Source organism: Dasypus novemcinctus, chromosome 30 (assembly GCF_030445035.2).
Source record: "Dasypus novemcinctus isolate mDasNov1 chromosome 30, mDasNov1.1.hap2, whole genome shotgun sequence".
Classification (NCBI taxonomy): domain Eukaryota; kingdom Metazoa; phylum Chordata; class Mammalia; order Cingulata; family Dasypodidae; genus Dasypus; species Dasypus novemcinctus.
Window position 1 is genome coordinate 33,756,343 of NC_080702.1, and position 20,620 is coordinate 33,776,962.

The following is a 20,620-nucleotide window of genomic DNA, read 5'->3' on the forward strand; positions in this document are numbered from 1 at the left end:
TCAGAAAAAAATGTCAGATATTCTTAGAAATCATCTCTAAAATATGTTCTCAATTAGGACCCCTAATTTAAGTAAGATTATGAATTGCAAAGTGAACATAGTACATCATATGTTTTACAACTAATAAAATGGAATAATATGCCATGATTATTTCTTGAAATCAGAGTAAAACATTAAAAACACTGCATTTCAGAATCTAATGCTCAGCACATAAAGCTTCCTGCATTCTCTATATGATCAGACCTGGAATATATAGAAGCTAGAAAGGAGAACACAAATTCCTTCTCTTTTAGATCATCTTCCCTACAATCAGCATTTCTGCCAGACACGCTTTTGTGTCGCTTAGACATATTGAGGTTATTCTCTCCAACAAATCCAGAAATGGTGCAGTAATTAGGAAGGAAATGTACTATCAAGTATAAAATGAAAGTTGTAATCATATAGAGCATAGCAAAACATTGTGGCATTTGTTCAAGAGGGGAAAAGTCAAATAAATACATTAGGAAGTTCAGAAAAATGAGTTCTTTATATATAAGAATCTATTATTCTTAAAATCTGGTCATGGAAATCTGGGAGCTAATAAGGAATAGTCCATAAATGGTATTGGATCACTAAGACTACCATAAAGAGATGAAAGAAAGGAAATGTTGATAGTGTTTATAAGGGAAATTAGGAAAACAGAAGTGCAAAACAAAGTGGGAGAATATGTGTAAATTTGGTTATTACACACAAAATGAATGCAGAGTACCCGTCTTCATGAGTGTATTTGATATAAGGAAGCAGAAATGTTATTTAAAATAAAAAATTTAGATGGCTGAAAGATGTGTTCCTGAACACTTTGAGAGAATGTAGGAAGTTCATTGTTAATTGATGGCAAATTATATTATATTTTTATCTAATACCTGAATGCAAACATGGAATAGATTTTCATCAGTCTCCCTATTTGTTTTAGGAACCAAATGAGATAAAACTTAAGAAGACTTACTGTCCCCAGAATGTGTTTTATTCCATAACCCATGGTGTGTATTCCTATCTGGCCTTAAGAAAATAATATAGCACTTTGGAGCAAAGATGCAGCCTAGTAATCCAGCACTGGAAGCCAAGATGGAGAAGATCTCCACAGCTGCCATGACCTTCCCCTTGGTGCTGTGGTGGACAGGGAGGAAAGTGACCCAAACACTGCAGAACACCAACATGCTGAAGGTCAAGAACTTGGCTTCATTAAAGGTGTCAGGCAGGTTCCTGGCCATGAAAGCTACAATGAAGCTCACAATGGCCAAGCAGCCCAGGTATCCCAGGACACAGTAGAAGGCAGTGGCTGAGCCCTTATTGCACTCGATGATGATATAACCAGTCTCAGAATGTGGATCTTTATCAACGAATGGGGGAGAGGTTCCCAGCCAAATGCCACAGAGTGTCATCTGAATCAGGCAGCAAAAGGGAATAACAAAGTTAGGTACCCCTGAAATCAGCCACTATCTCATCCTTCTCCCTGGAGCAGTGACTTTGAATGCCAGTATCACTGATTGTTTTGGCCAAAACAGTGGACACAGCCACAGTAAACACAATTCCAAATGTGATTTGTTGGAGGATGCAGATGGCTGTGGTTGGGCAACCAATGAAGAGTAAGGAGCAGAGGAAGCAGAGCTTGAGGGAGATGAGCAGGATGTAGCTGAGGATCCTGTTATTGGCTTTGACTATGGGAGTGTCTCTGTGCTTCACAAATACCCCAAGAATAACAGCAGTGAGGAATGAGAAGAAAAGAGCTGTGCAGACCAGAGCCATCCCCAAAGGGTCTCCATAAGCCAGGAAGGTCACAGCTTTTTGGAGGCAGTGATTTCTCTCACTGTTTGCATACTGATGATCTGGACACTTCACACACTCATCCATATCTGGTGAGAAAAGCAATGTGTCATCAGCGCATGATCAGTAATTATAACTTATTTATATGTCCCTAAAAGAAACACATTGGACACTTTTATCCAGTTTTGTCAACTTGCATTGACTTTAAGAAAGTGTGTTATAATCTGTCTATTTTTCTTCCCTCAAACTTTCTCTTAGAGCTCTGACCTTCTTTTGACATTCAAACCTTCAATTGGATAGGAGTTGCTCTTTTCTTTCACTGTTGACTTTTCATTCAGTTCTTCTTAAAACTATATTCACTGGTGGATAACATATACTCATAAAGGGCACATATTATAATTGCATGACTAATGAATTATTAGGAAGGAAACACATGGGTAACAACATAAAGGCCAAAAACTGGAACTAAGCAGCCCATCTGAAGCTCCTTTCCTAACTTCTTCAAATAATTACATCTCCCACATCTTCGAAGATGCGACCTTGCTGATTTCTAACATAGATTACTTCTGCTTGGGTCATTTTACTCAATACTATTTTTATGATATTCTTCTACGTTACAGTATGCAGATACGTTTTCTTTTTACTAACACTTCTAGTCTGATAAACCTTCATTTTCTCTTCAACTCTGCACCCATCTGCTAGTAACGTCTACTCAACTTCCTGACTTGGAGATTTGGTACTTATAGACCTCTCTTATAAGATATTGTACAATATTTTTTCTTTTTTTAACTTTCACATTTCAGGGGTGTAATGTTTACAAGTTTCTTTTAATTAGCCTCATATCTCAGAAATTCATTTTTTATTTGTTGACAAATAATGTACTGTGGTGTGTATGTCCCATATTTTATCAATTTAGCTCTTGATGGACACTTGCGTTATTTCCACATGTTTGTATTGTGAATAATGCTGCTATAAACATTGTGCACAATTATCATTTTGAGAACCTCTTTTCACATTTAATATAAACCTAGAAGTGGATTGCCAGGTCATGTGGTGATTCTATTTTTAAATTTTAAACGATTTATTTTAACGATGCTTTCCACAGTGGCTGAACTCAATTGCATTCCCACAAACAGGGCATTAGAATTCCAATTTCTATTATTACTCCCAAACAATAGTTATTTTATATTTTAAAAATATAGTTATCTTTTTGGGGTGTGAAGTAGTAAAAACTATTCACTTATACTGCTGGATAGATTTCAATTACATTAATATATCATATTTTATTTACACAATTTACTGGTGATAGATATTTATGCACTTTGATTATTATCAATAATGCTGCTCTGAGCATCTTTAGATACTTAGTACAAATACAATGCTCCATTACTAAGTCATATGCTATATAAATATTCATCTTTGTAAATAATACCATCTACTTTTCCAACTAGTTACACCAGTTTAAATTCTATCAATCAACATTCATTCCAGTTGGACCATGTTCTCTTAGACCCTTGACATGGAAATTGTTTAATTTTTGCTATTATGGGGGATGTTTTGAGATTTTCACTACGAATTTTCGTTGGAATTTCTTGGTGAGTAATTAATCTGAACACTAGCTCATATGTGCATTGCACATTTCAAGATGTTTTTAAGGAAAGAGCTTGTGCTCAGGCCATGCCCTTTTTATTGCTGTATTTTCTCTCTCTTGTGCTTTACTAAAAGCACTCTATACATGCTAGGAATGACTTCTCACTGTCTAGATCTATTTTACACATTTTATCCAACGTTGGTTGTTCCCTTCTATTTCTAATTTGGTAAGCAATGGTTTTGTTTGTTTTTAAATAATGAATGGATGCTCAATTTTATTCAATGTTTTCCTGAATTTTTTTGAAATGATATTTTCTTCTTTTCGAGGTGCTCATGAACTGATGTTTTTTGCATAAAACAAACCTCTTCACAATAAACTCTTTATGTTACACAGCTGGATTTGGATTGCAGCTTTTCTTTTCAGCAAATATGAGTTTAGGCTCAAGAGAAAAAGTGACCCATTAATTTTATTTCTTACAACAATGTTATCAGACTTTGGTACCAAAGTTAAGCTTTCTCATAAAATTAAATGTGCAGTTTTTCCAGATTTTCCTAATATCTGGAAAAGTTTGAGTAGATAAGGATTATTTTTTCCTTGAAAGTTTGGTTGCATTTTTCAGTGAAGTCATTGGTCTCCCAATTTTTTTTACTAGATATATCACTTTAAACTATGGTTTAATATCCTAAGTAGATATGAATATTTTCAGATTTTCCATTTTTCATGGGACAGTTATAGTAACTTATTTTTGTGGGAATTTGAGATTTTCATTTTATTTTTCAAATATTTTGGTATGAAGTTATTTTACTATCCTTTTATGAGTTAATATTTCTGTACATATTTCCCACTTTTAAGTATTTTCATTATTTATTTAGCAATTTTTCTGAATTCATTATTCTATCAATTTATCATTATCTAACAGTTTGTCTTTCATTAGATTTAGCTTTGAGTTTTATCCTTTCATATTTGTCTTTTATTACATTTTCTTTTTATACTTATTATTTTCAATCTTCCCCTTTATTTATGTTTACTCTAATGTTATTATTTTAGTTTGTGATATGTAAAAATCCGATTTTTTACATTTAAATATGCATACTAATAATACACACATAGGAATATAAAATTTAATGTTAAACATTATTCTCTGAGGATACCTTTAACCCTATCATATTAGACATGAAATGTGTCAATTTCAATTTTAAACATTTCATAAATCCTTTTGTACTATTTACTTTAAACCATGGGTTATTTAATAGTGTATTTCTTAATCTCCAGATGTGTGGGAATTGACTTTGTGGATATACTATTCTTTTACATATGCACATGGAGCATTTACTCAAACTTGCCTTATAACCAATGTGTACATGAAGCATTTTCCCAAGTTGACTAAATGCCAGGTTATATCATCAGAACAACATGTCTCAAAAAACTGAAACAATAGTAACCATTTCAGGGAATTAAATTGCATATTAATCACCAAAAAAACTTAAAAATTTACCACCACTGAAGTGATTCTATAATTTAATATCATGAATATGAATAATTTCAAGATGTTAATTATATAATGAAAAGAATATTAAAGTCTATTCTACATCATATCTCAAACCCCATCCTCAATATTCTGTGTAATCTTGTCACATTAAACTCTTTTGGGTACTCTGAATCTCTGAATATTATATGCAGTGATGGTTTCTTTTTCTTCATTTATAATAATTTGGCCAAGATTTTATTCCTCACTTGACTCATTTTACATAATACTAATTTCCTTCCTCTCTGAAGAACCCATGAGACCCGTCCTCCCAATGAAGGTACAGGTCAATAGGTTCCTGTTCAAACATTCACTGTGTGCTTTAAGCATGGAGAAAAAAACTCTATGTTTTCTCCCCAGTTACCTGGGAATTTGAGGAGAGCGAAAACTAAAACTCCTCATCAAGGGTAAGTTAAGTCATCCTCATTTGTACACAATAGAAATAAATATTTCTAAAATCATTCCCAAACATTCTGAGCATCTGCTCTGTGTCATAAACAGTTTTAGGCACAGAAACTGAGGAAGGTCTAAACACATTACTTAAATATAATCTAAACAAGCTTTCACTCAATACGGAAATCAGGTACTTGTAACACCATGTATTAAATTCCAAGAGAGGGAGGAAAGGTGTATTAATTTGGTGGCATCAACAAAAGGGATTCCTAGAGACTATTTGGCCTTACATGTGTCTGAACAATGACTCAAATAAGCTAGTTCTGGGCAGAGAATTGGTGTCATTTCAAAGGGAAATATTTTTTATTGTAAAAATGAAATTACTATACAAAGGAAGGACGAATTTTGTTTCTGTAGTTGTCCTCCAGATTCTTTCTAATACCTTGTATGAATTGGGTATATAAAGGAGAGTTGGGGACTTTTTTGTGGGCATAAACTTACCTGTCTCATTGGAAATCTCATTCTCTGGGCAGGGGGTGAAAAGAAAACAACAGGCAGCCTTTCCCTCCTGAAAGGTTTTCCTGAATCCAGGAGAACACTCCTCACTGCATACAGATTTGGGAGTCTGGGAAGAAATTAGATACATGCTCTTAACAGGGAAACTTTAATTCACCAGTATTTAGAATGTTGGGGTATTGGAACACCAACAAATTTAAATTTCAAATACCTAAGTCAAATTAATTAGTAAGATATCAGGTTTATTACATGATATGAAATATAATAATTTAGATATGTATCTTTAAATAAATGTTTTCTTTTTCCATCTTTAGGACTGTAGGTGAGAAAAATTATCAAGTGAAAAGGTAACTGGTTAAACTAATAATTTGTTTATTTACTCAGCAGCAAGGAGGGTAGACAGTCTCTGTGTTGGTTAGGTTAATGTGTTAACATGGTCAGTGTTTGGTCCAGTAAACTCTGGGCTAATTGTTATAAAGGATATTTATGAACATTAGTCATCATGTAATAAACTGCATAAATGGCTGGTTACATGTACAATTGACCAGGGAGATTTCTGTCAGCAATGAATGAGGTTTTATACAATCAGATGACTAACTTAAAACAGGAATTGATTTCAGGATTTGGAGAGAATTTCCCAGCTCCTGTTTGGACAGGCAACGTCTCCTGGGAACTGATCAAGGGCCTTCATGGGACCTTCATTGGAGCCCCTGTTTTCAGCCTGCCTGCAGAATCTAGACTAGGCCATCCCCGTGGTCACATGAGAGAATTTTATTAAATCGCTTTCTATTAACAGATACCTCCTGTTGATTCTGTTTCCTTAGAGAAACTTGACTATGAAAACCTCCATGACAAGATTTTTGTTATTTTGGTGTAATACTATGCATGGTAATTGGATCCTACCCACCTCGGAAAATCCTGTGGCCCATTCTATCACCTCCTCAGATATAGACAATTGTTGATCCCATGGCACACCTGAGTCGAAATGTCCTACTTTAACTTTAAGTCCAAAACCTTCTGGAAAATTCCAAAAGTTGAGAATGTCATAACTGGCTTCCAGTTTCCTTTCATCATCAAAATACACTGGGTCACCAGCAGGATTGTTAAATGGATGTTCTTCAGAAATGGGTGCAGCTAAAAGAGACACACCTGTGAGGAAGTGTGTCCTCTGATCAAGGACAGATCACCGAGGTCGGAACATCCCTGATTCTCTGTCATCCCTACTTCCTAAGGCAATTTTATTATTAACATTCAATTAAGTAAAAAAAAAAAAGAAACCTTAAGGAGAACTAAAATTTCATAGCATAAAATATTAAGTTTCAGGGGAAAACTTCAAGTACAATGAGATCAAAACAATCTGTGAGTGTGGGATACAGACAAACCTTATTAGAAGAATCATATCTAAACACTCTCAATTGCTAACTGAATTCTCCCCAAGGAAGGTCATCAATATCTGAAGAGCTTGCAGAATTAAATGATATAATTTATATACAGTATCTAACAAAGTGCCTAAAGCTAATTCAAAAACTAGTTTGTCCCTGCTGTCATGCAATTGTTCAATGGAAGAGGTCTAGGTATTTTATATTAAAACTTTAAGTGGGCAGAATGTTGAGGGCCTTAGTAACAAGAAGCATTGCCATTGACTAATAACTCCTTTCCTCCCTGCCATTGGCACCTTCTTGTTCGTTACCATTTCTGCATAGGGCTAGATTTACTTCTTAGACAGTGAACAAGCAAATCATCTCTTGCACTTTTCAAGAGACAGCCCTAAACTTCCTGACTTGAGCATATGCTGCATTCCAAGAAATTTATGATTATGACATGTTGTGAAATACACATGCTATTCAATGGAAGAGGTATTACCTGGCAAGGGTAAGCCACCAGTCCAAATCCATTTTCCACTGACTGTATTTCTACTCGTTGAAGAAGAATTTCATGAAGGCTCTGAGCCACAGCATACACTGCATTATAAACATTATAACTTCCTTCATTCATGTCCTTGTCAAATAGCCACCAAGGCAACAACTCCAGGGATGCATTGGGAGGACAATTCTCCAGAGTGTTACAGTCAGATTCAGAAACCAAGCAATCAAAAGAGACGTACCACAATTTAGTGAGGTAAAAGTCTTCCGGGTATTTTGAAGGTTTAACTGTCTGGATGAAAGTTTTGAAACCAGGCATATCAGCAGTGTGGTGTGAAAAAATGACGGCCCCATGGAGTGAGTCAACTATAAAGTTTCTCTCACTGGTGGTAAAATCCCACTGTGAGGTTGTAACCCAAACTTTCCCTAAAACTAAGAGTCTCCATCTCCAAAAGCTCAATCCCATTAGAGAGTCGGAGTCACCGTAAATGACAGTCACATTCACTGCTGATTTTCTGATCTGGAAATGATATTGCCAGTGTTTTGAAGAATATGCCCTCTCAGTGACAGGGATCGTTTCCAAGAAGGCTGCACAGACTCCATTTTTGTCCATTTCTGCCCTGAAGTCCCAAAGAAACTTCACACCTCTCTTGTCTTCTGAGATGACTAGTCCCACCCAGTTCCAGCTGAAATGGAGCATCACTGAGACCATTGCAAGGGCCAGAGTTGTGTCCTTGGGGGCCATCTGATAAAGAGATGACCGCTTGCCATCATCACTCAGTTGTGGGTCATAGAGGCCAAAAGCAAGCTAAAGGTAGTCGTGAAAGAGCCGGTATGAGAAAGAAGATTGGTCAGAAGCACAAAATCAGCCCTGATGAATATTAAACAATGTATTATTTTTTATTTATTTTATTTTTTATTAAATTGTCTTTTGTTTTTAAGATACATAGATCACATAGAATGTTACCTTAAAAAATATGAGATTCCCACATACCCAACACCCCAATACACCACTACTCCTACGTCAACAAACATCTTTCATCAGTGTAGCACATTCACTGCATTTGGTGAATACATTTTGGAGTATTGCTGCACCATGTGGATTAGAGTCTACATTGTAGTTTACACTCTCCCCCCAGTACATTCAGTGGTTATGGCAGGATATTAATGTCCAGCATCTGTCCCTGCAATATAATTTTGGGCAACCCCAAGTCCCCAAAATGCCCCTACATCTCATCTCTTTTCCCCTCTCCCTGCCCTCAGCAACTATAGTGCCCACTTTTTCCAGATCAATGCTACATTTCTTCCATCACTAGTAAGAATATTTCTGTAGTAGAATACCAGTAAGTTCACTCTAATCCATATTTTACCTCTCCATCCTGTGGACTCTGGATTGGTGAAATCCACTCCAGTTCTATATCAAGAGGGCACTCAGATCTCACATGGTTGATGGAAGTGATTCTCCTACTTTGAGTTGTAGGCACTCTCAATTCCTAGTTGTGGTGGTTGCCCAACTTCAACTTCCCTGTTAGCTGACCTGGGTAAGTAGATACAACTCCAGGTACTGGTGCTCCTGAGGGCTACAGAGACACAAAGGTCTACAATCATGGCAGCTGACTCTGGAGTTCAGTGCCTTGTCAGTGGACCCTATTTTGGAATTTGTGTTTCTCAGTGTGATGGAGGTAGACTCAGATGTGACCTTTCTACACATGCCTCTTCTGTCACTTTTACTGGACCTGTGGTTGGCACTGGGGTTGGTGTATATCCAGGATACTTGAACCTCAAGAATGACCAAATTGCAGCTGGGCCCTGAGCCTCAGCAGAGTTGTAAATCCTACTCACTGGTTCATTAAACAATGTTTTAAACAGGAAAAAGGAAATATTTGCTCTTCTTACTTTCTAAAAATCTTCCAATCCCTGAGAGCATATTGGAAACTACTTGATCAGTCTCAACGGTCTAGGAAACTCCTTTGGCTCTTACTCACTTGGTTTCACATATGTTCTAGAAAATGACATGTGAACATCCCATCATGTCACTGTGTACTGGCTGTACCCTTTGAGACATGAGTAAACACAATTTATTCATTTGACCTTTTCTTTAAGGTCCCTGAAATTAGCAAAGGAAACATTAATTTATCTTCCCTCCCATCTAATGAGGCTCACCTGTGGAATTTTGTAGAGTTCCAGCAGTGTCCCAATCTGGGCAGAAACTGCCCATGTTGTTCCTGTCAGGGCTGCTACAGACTTGCTCTCTTTCCGACAGGTGTAATTAGGAATGTCCTTGCCCAGCCCTGATTGCCATATGATGGGTTTCTCCAATGTCCTCTGTTCACTGTGTAGTGAAGTGTACAGATCAAATCCCAAAGTAATGTTGGGCAAAAGATGGGGGTTCCTGTTGATCTCTTCAATAGCAAAAACCAAGGCCAGAACATACTGGTAGTTCTTGGTCTGAAACCTGTATGGAATGCAAAGTTATATTTAGGCAGAAGACTCAAATCATGATTCTATTCAAAGTCAATAAAATGACCAAATTAAGGATGAAAGCACAAATGGAGTCATTCTAGATTAGTTCTTCTGAAGCCTTGGAAATCAGCTAATCCTAAAAGGGCTAAAAGACATTTGAAGGCTATGACTGAATTTTGCATCTTTGGAAGAAGATGATACTGTTTACAAAGGAAAGTGTAATGAGTGAAAAAATTCATAAAGAATTTTTAATTTATTCTTTATATCAGGAAACAAGAATTATTTTTTCACATTAACACATTATTTAATGGTTTATATAATAGCAGGATTATTGTCATGAGTTTAGAGTAATTCCAACCGAAGGGTATATCTCTTCAAAAGTTCAGGTCCACAGCATAAGCAGAATTGGATGAGAGAGGCAGAGGGGCATAACATCTGTTTGGTGAGAAGTGTCCACAAGAAGACTGATAATCAATTAGCCTTATGTTCTTCCTCATCAAGCTGTAGACATGCCCTCTTCCAATGGTGACATTATGGGAAGAATGTCAGAGCACAGAAGAGGAAGAATCATGCAAGGCAGGAATATTTGGGAGAAGAAAACTGATGAAGTGCAAGGTGATCCCTACCTATACCTAACAGGACTGGAAACACTGTAGTATACTAAAGGGAAAGGTGTGATTATGTCTAGAAAGTCTCTTAACCATTTCTTAATTAAAATATTTCAATCCTAATAACATTAACAATTAATCCCAGATCTTCCTTTGTACCCCCTTCATATGACCCTTACTCTTCATCTTCATTGTTGATTTGTGCACAGTTCCACTTCCTTTATTAATAACTCCTTTTGCAGGACAAATGAAATTCCTTTCATATTTTTACTTGGCAACTGAATTTCCAGGAAGAACAAAAGTCTCCTGCATCCATTTCAAACATCCTTTTTCACAGGCTTGATTAACACTCCAATAGCTATTGCTTACTCTACATTTCAGAAGTTGGACACAGGTTTCCACATGTGCTCAATCAATCAAACTCGTCAAATTTTTCAAATATAATTTATAGTTAGTAGATACATGTTGTCATTTCAGAGAGAAATATTGAAATTTCTCACTATGATGCCTTGTTTATACCTTGTTTCATTATTTATTTGTTTGAGGATATTATATATTTATAATAATTGCTATTCGTTTGTGAAGATTTGACCCTTTTTTTTTATTATGAATGTACCTACCACTCAATTCCTAAGGATGCATTTTATCCTCATCCATATATAAATATACTTACCTCTGGTTAATTATGGTTTTTAACTTTCAGAATCTAGGGTATCTTTAGAGCTACACACTTTGGCTTTCAAGTTTTCATTTTTCTTTATATGTGTCTTATAAACACATTTTATAAGGGAGTAGGATGGTATAGTCCCTACGGAAAAAAAATGAATGATCTAGTAGGAATCTCTCCCACAACATAGAAAAAGAGGGAGCACCATAGCTGTCACAAACACCAAGCAGGAAATAATATGAAATAATCATAAAAAAATACTATTAGCGAATTAGGTAATAGTTTATCAGTCTTCACTTTTCTGCAATGATAAAAAAGTGCACACTCAAATAACTAGATGAAGCATTAAAGAACATTGAGCATCTAACTGAATATATTTGTTTAGGAGAAGAGTATTTTCTTAATATGATTAAACACAAAAACAAAAATGCACTTAAATTGAGAAATTAGAGTTTGCTTAATGCAAAGATAATGAATCAAAATTGGAGGTGGCTGAAGGTCAGGCATACAAGGATCACCCCCATACAGGGGCTGATCTGCACAGTCTAATACTCTCCCCATTCAGGATCTGAATGATCCAAAACCATTAGCCAAGTTTGCTGATGCAGAATATCATATGCTTCATGTATTGCGGTATGCCCTGTGCTTGAAGAATTCCTGAACAAAAAGCATTTTCTTTAAAATCAAGGGGAGAATGAGGTCTGTTAATTCCAGGATTGCCTTGTACCTTACTGGCATTGATAGCCTATTACAAAATGCAATAAAATAACAGGCAAAAGAGAATGGAAAGAAAGGAGCAAACCACAATTTTGCTGGAAGCAAGAGGTTCACATGGGAAACCCAAGAGAAAATGTGAAAAGTATTTGTAATTGATAAGGAAGTAGTCAATCATATATAGACAATTCTTAACAATGTTTAAATATAATATCAATAATTTATTAAGCTTTATGGGAAACAGATATGGTAGCAGTAGATTAATAATAAATTCTTAATATTAATAATGGTATAATATTGGGCAATTTCATTTATATATTTTAATACAAGTAAAAATTAATATAATTCGTAATTGATATTATTAAGACATATGTTAACAATAAATGCACTGTAAATTTACCTATAAATCAATTTGTCTGTTACCTGTGAACAAGACCACAAAGCTCTACTGAGGAATGTAAATGCATAACAAACAGGGAAGTGGGTCTAATTCAGTGGTTGAGCACATGCTTTCCATGTAAGAGGTCCCACATTCAATCCCTTGTACATCTTCCAAAATATTACAACTACGTCAATAGTCTACAAATGTTCTATGAAAGTTTAGTAGTATTATTATTGAATTAATGAAGTTTTCTAATAATGATTGAAGAAATGAATGAAGAAATATGTGATAATACCAAATATCATTGATTGCACACTTTTGATGAATTGTATGCTTCATGAATATGTATCAATAAAATTGATTGTTTAAAAAAAAGTTAGCACAATTAGTAGATTCCCAGTTACCAGGGCACAGAGGATAAGGTGAAGGAGAAGGTGGAATTATTTTTTAGTGGGCATGGATATATTCTTAGAGGTGATGTACACATTTGGGTAATGGATGTTGGTGACGGCAGCACAATAATCATTTGGAATATTCGAGTGGTATGTATGTTATTATAAACTATTTTTAAAAATCATTGAGACATTTATAAAGTTAATGTTAATACAGTTTGAGGTTTCTGGAAATATGGTAAGTTCAGGAAATTATTGAAATAATTGAGAACACTAAGGGGAGAATATAACAGAGAAACCAATAATTGCAATATTTAATTAGGCACAATATTTTAAACAGAATGGGAAAGGCATTGGAAGATATGGATAGATCAACAGGACAGAACAGAAAATGGAGAACCAATCTGTGTTTAAGTGACTATTTCACGCATTATCAAGCTGATCTTGGAATAATGAACTGTTTCATTAGTGATGAAAGTATATAATTTTGGAATATAAAACGAAGTAATCTACTACATACTTGAGGCAAAATCTTTCCAGTTCTCAAAGGAAACACAAAGCAGTAGAATAAGCACATCTATTTATCAACCTGTAGATTAGGGAGACATGGCCAGAAAGGCACTCAAAATAAAAGAAAATATACCTAAATGTTACTTTAACTGAAATTTCATGTTTTATATTTAAAGATATGTTACGGAAAAAATATTTAAAGCTAGCAACAACATAATGATGAAATGAATTTTTAATGAAAATGCTCTTGTTAATTCCACTAACAACAATATTCTTAAAAAGTGAGAAGCCCTAGATGTGAATAGAAAAATGGCCAAAGCCCTGAAAGGCAAATAGCCACACCCTGAGGTGGTTTGAGTGGATAGCAGAGTGTAAGAAGAAAAGCAGTTAGTGCCTCCTCTTCTGTCAGGCATTACACCTCTCTTTCCCTCGGCCTTATAGGGTTCTTAAAGCAAGTTGGGACAGATAAGAAAATCTTGCCTTCTACCCCAGGAAATTCAGCTCGAAATGTCCCTGAATGAGCCAAGCTCTACTCTTGCATTAAAAGGCAGCAATCAGCAGTAGCCTTCAGAATGAGGTGTGTGCATCAGTCATTGATGACAATGGGACAAATACATTTTGGAAAATTATGGAGAGGAAATAAGCAGGGAAGCATTGGAGGAGTATTAAAGAATGGAAGAGATAGGCAGACAAATATCCAGAAATGTAAAGACAGAAAATTTAGTTGCAAACTCCTTCGAAGGAGAAAGAGGTCCCAAATTTCTAACCCTTCAATCCCCTGTCAAAATTTTGTGGAACTGCTGGCAAATTATATGCTTCAGGCACTTTCAAAAAGCATTAACGCATCATTTTACTGAGTGAAATCCCCTCTTCTCACATGAGCAGAAACTATCTGCTGGAATCTCCTGAATTTTTTTTTATCAATTTTTTTGAAACATGATCCCTTGAATTGTCACTTCATCAATTCATTAATTACACCATCAGATATAGAACTGGCAGTCACAGAAATCTAAAAACAGAGGTAGTTTAAATGCCCCCATGAATCAGAATCAAGCTGCAGTTGAAAATAGCTCACAAAGCATTCATCTCTTATACCTGGTTAGGCAGGCTGTTCGAGGAGGCATAAATGAAGCCTGAGAGGTGATGATACAGAGATATTCAAACAGTAGCCAGATGCCTACAGTAAAAAATCTGACCATGCATGGGGGACATAGATACCTGGGTCATTTTGGTAAGAATATTAGTGACTATCTTCATGGGGAAAGAATAATTAGCAAACCCTTGTTTGGGGAACAGACATTTACTTGAAACCTTTTAGCCAAGCTCTAATGCCAAAGGATAGGTTTTCTAAGACAGAACACTTGATCCACTGCTTGTGGCAGCAGAGTCAGGAGGAAAGACAAGGAGAGTGGAGCTTTTTGGAGAGGGCTGTCTCACTTGGATCACAGCACTGGAAAAGGGAAAGACATGGGAACTAAAAGGAAGAAAAATAGAATATTCTCATTCCCCTTTGAAAGAAAAAATAGCAGTGGGAAGAAACAAAATAAATTACTCACATTCTGGGATGTGGGTAGCAGGTGTGAATGGGAGGGCAGGTAATGTGAAGAATGTTGTTTGAGCCATCAGCAAATTGCCTAGTCAGCATTCAACATAATAATATTGCAGAAAATGAATGAAAAAGCACTTACTGCTGTAAATAGACTTCCTTGGTAGGCTGGGTGATCCGAAAATTTGTTTGAAATGTATAAAGAGTGAAAAAGCCACCTATAATCAGATCTCCATCCTTAAATACACTGGGTTTCATTCTGTGGAAGCAGGTAGGATCTGTTAATCGCCACGCAGAGAGGGGAAGCTGCAGGAGCAGGAAAATAAAATCAGTGGGTACATCACAGAAGTGTCTCCATGAATCACAGCCAAAGCTTTACATGTGTGCAAAGTATTTATCAGACAGAGATGAAATGGAACCTGTAGCCACAAACAGATGTATCTATAGATATAGGTATAGATATAGATATATAGATATATATACTTATATATATGTGCATGTGTGTGTTTGTGCAGGATATTATTATGACCTGGAAAGGGGAATCTTATTTCTCCAATGACCTCTTTTTGCTAAGCTTTTCCATATCTTCAAAGACAATAGGGTGAACTGAACATATTTTGCCCTTAGGCTCTGCATCTGAGGTCCTGTGCCCAGGTGAAAATCAATGGTTGAAAACATGTTTGGAATATCCTCTTCACCCATAGGTACTATGATTTCATCAATAAGGCTCCAGGGACCACCTCCTCTCCAGGAAGTTTTAGCCTAAACTTTGTCAGTGCAGCAGGTGGTGACAATGAACTAGCATCCATCCCATCAGAAAAATGCTGTGTCATGAAGGATTTATGCTGGTCAAGTTTTTTAGGAAGAGCATCCTGGGATCATGGACTCCAGAGTCCATAGAGATGGGCATCCTAAAACACATAGGTCCCAGTGTAGCAACATATACTATATGGCAGACCCAAGTCTGCATGCCTTTCGTTTGATCAGTCACCCACACGTCAATGTGTCTGTGCCTGGATAAGAAACAGTCATGCTAAAATCAAAACTCACAAATCAGTACCTTAAGAACAATGTAGAAATAAATGTGCATTTTGAATTACTAAAATTGACACATGTATTTACACCTCAGTCCTTATAAACCATCTTAAACCCATAGATCAACAAGTTATACTGATCCATTCCTTCACCTCCAGATTGCTTTCCACTAATATTTGCATTTTTGTGGGAGCATGGTCTTATGTTGGAAACTCTTCTCTTTTCTCAACATAAAACAGAGAAAAGTAGCTGGAAAGCACCCCATACACTCTACCACATTGAACATCTATGGCACATGCAACAACTATAGATTTCTATTATCCTGGTATTTAAAAAAAGGGGGAGGGGCTTATGGCTACTGATTTTGTAGGGAATTTAAAGATGTGCTCATTGTGCAGGCACATCCACTTACAAGTGAATTAATGCTAAAAGCAAGGAGTTCTAAGTTGTGGGACTACACATAAATTTATGGTCTCCCGCACTCAATTTTGCCTTCTCTGACTAGAGATAGTTAATGACCCCTTAGGCTATGGTTGGTAAAGCTCATGTAACCCCAGAAACAAACAGACAACCTAAACAGACAACAAGGACTTATTCTTTCCCTTTCAGGTAGGAGTGAAGGTCACATGTCACTGTGCTCCACTGTGGCTATTTTGCAGTCTTAGATGCTGGTAAGTTCCTTTCAATATTTGAGGATATATAGGGATGAATATTATTGCAAAGATGAATGGGAAGTTTGTGGTCCAAGGGTTCAAAATTGATCATTCTAGTTTTCCAAGAAATTGTTGCTTGCTTCTAGATATGATAAGGAGGCTAATGTGGAATAGTGTGGGGTCAGGAATTGAGACTCCAACTTTTGACAAGGGACTTTGGAAAATGTTTATGAATGTAGAGCAATGCATTTGTCAGAAAGGTGATAAGTCTAGAATCTGAGAGGAAGGTAAAAGCGTTGAAATCTTCTGAATCAGGTATAAATAGAGTTTTCAATGAGCTTGTAGTTTTCTAACTTTATTTTTAAAGAAGTTTTAGAGTATGGAAGTGTTAGAGCAAAAACATAGGGGATATCAATGGCTCTTCTACCTCCCCCACTCATATTTTCCCCTATGAATAATATCTTTCATTAGTGTGGAACACTTGTGTCAATTGGTGAATGTATATTGAAGAATTGCTACAAACCACAGGCTATAGTCAGCATTATGGCTTACACTTTGCACCATGCAATTTTATGGGTTTTGTTATTTATAATGGCTTGTATCTGTCATTGCAAATTCATGCAGAACAATTCCAATGTCTCCAAATTGACCAATGTTGCACCTATTCTTCCCTGTCCCTCCCTTCAGAACCTCTGGTGACAACTCTCTTTATATCAGTGTTACAAGATGTTCATAATAGGGGAAAATGTGAGAGAGGGAAGGGTTGGAAGAAATGGGAATTTCCTATATCTTCATAGAGAATTTTCTGTAACCTAAAAGTTCATTGAAAATAAAGTGAAAGAAATGACACTGGGGGACCATACAGAACAAAGTATAAAAATACATAAAAGATAACAATATATTCTATTTATAAGACGGTTTTACAAAACATAAATACAAATATAATGAAAGAATAAAAAAGAAGAGTAGCTATGTATGACGGGAAGCACAGAGAGATGGAGAGGTCATGATTTTGCTTTTTGTTTTTTATTTTTTATTATTATTGGAATAATGACAGTGCTCTAAGAATGAATGAAGTAATGGATGTACAAATATGTGATATCAAATACCATTGATTGTACATTTTGTTTGTGTACAATCAATGAATTTATGTTTTATTAATACATGACAATACAATTGATTTGTTAAAAAAATAACAGTTCACAGAGGACTGAGCTTATAATTTTAAAAAACTATACTTGAATATTTATGAAAATCCTACTTCTGTGTTAAAGGTTCATGAGAGTTCATTGATGCACACAGGAGTGAATCCTGAGTGGAGAGAGAAGAAATTTTAATACTTAAGATAGCATATTAATATTGCAGTGCACATGAGGAAAATTATTAATAATAAAGTTAGTTCGACAGCCAACAAATGGGGAATTAATTCACTTAGGAAAAATATAACTAATTTGAATTTAAACATGAATCTAAATGAAATATAAGTAAGCTCCTCAAGGAGGCATGTGATAGAGGTGTATGCCTTTTATTTCATATGATTTGTTTCTTTTCACACATAACATTCTTTGCTTCTTTGAGATATGATTGAGGACATTTATGGGACTTGGAGTTGTCCTAAATGATATTGCATGGGGAAGGTGCTGGTCATTATGCATCCTGCCATAACCCACTAATTGGACTGGGAGAGAGTGTAAACCACAATGTAAACTATTATCCATGCAGTGCAGCAATGCTACGAAATATATTCACCAAATGCAATGAATGTACCACAATGGTGAAAGAGGTTGTTGATGTGGGAGGAGTAAGTTAGGCTGGGGTGTGTGTTATATGGGAACTTCATATACTTCTTTCCCTTTTTTATTTATTTTTATTTTTTAACGTTATATTAAAAAATATAAGTGGTTCCCGTATACCCCCAACCTCCACCCCAATCCTCTGACTTCAACAACCCCCTCAACCACCATGGAACACTCATTGCACTTTGCAAACGTACCCTGGAGCACCACCGCACCACATGGATAACAGTCTAAATTGTGGATTACACTCTCTCACAATCTACACAGTGTGTTGTAGCAGGATGTATAATGTCCAGCATCTGTCCCTGCAACATCATTCAGGGCAACTAGAAATCCTGAAAATGCCCCCACATCACATCACTTCTTCCCTCAATCTGCCCCCTGCAACTACCGTGGCTGCTTTCTCCAGATCAGTGCTACAATTTCTTCCATTACTAGTCACAATATTTCCATAGTAGAATATCATTAAGTCCACTCTAATCCATATTTTATTCCTCCATCCTGTGGACCCTGTGATGGCAATGTCCACTCTACCTCGGTATCAAGAAGGCCTTAGATTCCACATGGATGCTGGATGCATTTCTCCTGCTTGCAGTTGTAGGCACTCTCAGTTCCCTTGTTTGGTGGTTGACCATCTTCACCTCCCTGTTAACTGGCCTGTGTATGTCCAATGAAGCAGAGGGTAGGAGTTGCAAGACTCTGGATTTACAGAGGCTCAGGGACCAGCTGGCACATGGACAGTCCAGAGGTTTAAGTCTCCTGAGGATAAACCAACCCTAGCACGAACTACCTGTTAAGTAAGAGTGACAGAAGAGGCATGTGTAGAAAGGCAACATTTTTTTGCGTTGTATGTTTATTCAAAAAAAAAATTAAAAATAATTTTAAAAGGGATATACAATTCATGAACAGATAGATATGATAAATAAAAATTAGAGAGTATGAAAATGAGTATTCTAGTCAAAATAAATTATCAAATTAAAATATGAAGAGCAAAATCTTTACCTAAGCTGAACACACTCATTAGAAGTTTGACAATTGAGACATAGTTCTGTGGAAATTATCAAGACCTCACAATAGAGTATGAAAGAGATGAAAAATTTTAAGAAAATAAGACTTACAGATTTTCCCTAGAGTAGGTCCAGCACTATAAATGTTGAGACAGAAGAAGCAGAGTGAATAACTGAAAATCCAAATTTGAAGAAATAATGTAGGAGAAATTTCCAAAACATATGATAGATTTTTTTTTCCATTTAAAACATAGCAAATGTGTGATAGGTAGAGCCAATAAAAATCAAGCCACCCATGAATACATTGTGGTGAATTTGTAGACTATGAAGGATTTATTAGTTTCTCCAGGAACCACAAAGATCAGATTACTGACAAAGTGCCAAAGTATAACACAATAAAACAAAAAAGAATATATTAGCATTGAATTCAGGATTTTTTGAATTTCCAGAAACACTTGTGAAGGTACTGTAGAAGAAAATTATCATGTGATGCTGTTCCCCTTAATTGTTAGAAGTAACACATTCCTGGGCTTTGTCACTTTTCTGGCACTAATCCTTTTTATTCCTTGAAATGGGGGTCAGTGCATCATTCTATTTTGCTTTGCCTTAATTCTTGTTCCTTTCCCTCCCCTGCTGGATCCCACATACGCTGCTTCAAAATAGTTTGTTTTTACCTTCTATTTGAGATAAAACCCTGAAGTAGCTGCCAAACACCAGGCAGTTTTCCTTCACACAAAACTTCCAATAATTCAGATCACCTCTCTTTCCTTTTATCTTTTCTACTAGGGTCTGTGATCATTCTACTTTAAACCACACATGGATACCAGATGAAGGTCATGACTTAATGACTTCCAGAGGAAATACATGCCTCCTAGGCCAGCATTAAAAGACCTTCAAGATCTGGTCCAGCCTAGTGACTCTTTTCCTCTGCATGAACCCAAGTCTTAATAAAAATGGTGTCTCTACCCCTGGTACTTAAGCCAGTTCTTGAGTCAACCCTGGGCCTAATTTATACACTCAGCCTCACATTAATATAGCCAGTGCATAAATTCAAACTTATTCTATATCCAAGTATGCCTAGTTCTCTGTAAAGCCAAATGAGAAGAATAAACTCTAGAGGCTTTGGATATTCAGGGAGGTGTTAATTAAAGATTAAC

The 20,620-nt window shown here is 36.1% G+C and overlaps 1 pseudogene; it reads right to left on the minus strand.

Moving 5' to 3' along the window:
- Positions 1–971: 971 nt before the first annotated feature.
- LOC131276770 (vomeronasal type-2 receptor 116-like) overlaps positions 972–20,620 on the minus strand; it is a 34,870-nt pseudogene continuing 15,221 nt past the window's right edge.